The sequence below is a fragment of the Stegastes partitus genome, unplaced genomic scaffold, assembly GCF_000690725.1.
Source record: "Stegastes partitus isolate 25-593 unplaced genomic scaffold, Stegastes_partitus-1.0.2 Scaffold1094, whole genome shotgun sequence".
NCBI lineage: Eukaryota > Metazoa > Chordata > Actinopteri > Pomacentridae > Stegastes > Stegastes partitus.
Genome location: NW_007578825.1, coordinates 96,124 through 96,552, shown reverse-complemented (window position 1 = coordinate 96,552; position 429 = coordinate 96,124).

Genomic DNA, 429 nt, shown 5'->3' with positions numbered 1-429 from the left:
GTTTATCCAAACACTAAGCCAAGGGTTTCTAAGAAACTTAAAGACCTACTGTATAGAAAGAAAAAGGCTTTCAGGGAAGGATATCGACTAAATCTGTATTACCTACAGAAGGAAGTAAAACACGAGATCAGGACCTGCAAAAGACAATCTATCCATCCATCATCTATACACCGCTCAATCCTCACTTGGGTTGCGGGGGGGCTGGAGTCTATCCCAGCTGACTCAGGGTGAAGGCAGGGGACACCCTGGACAGGTCACCAGTCTATTCATGTTTTTTATTTTGTTTTTCATTTTTGTTCGAAATAAATATTTCATTCATTCATTCATTCTAAAGAAGATCCAAGTAGAACACAGGAGGTTATTAGTGGTTTTCCTGCTATGACAACACAACTGTCTCCTGTGAAAAAAAGTCTATGGATGAGTCCTTCA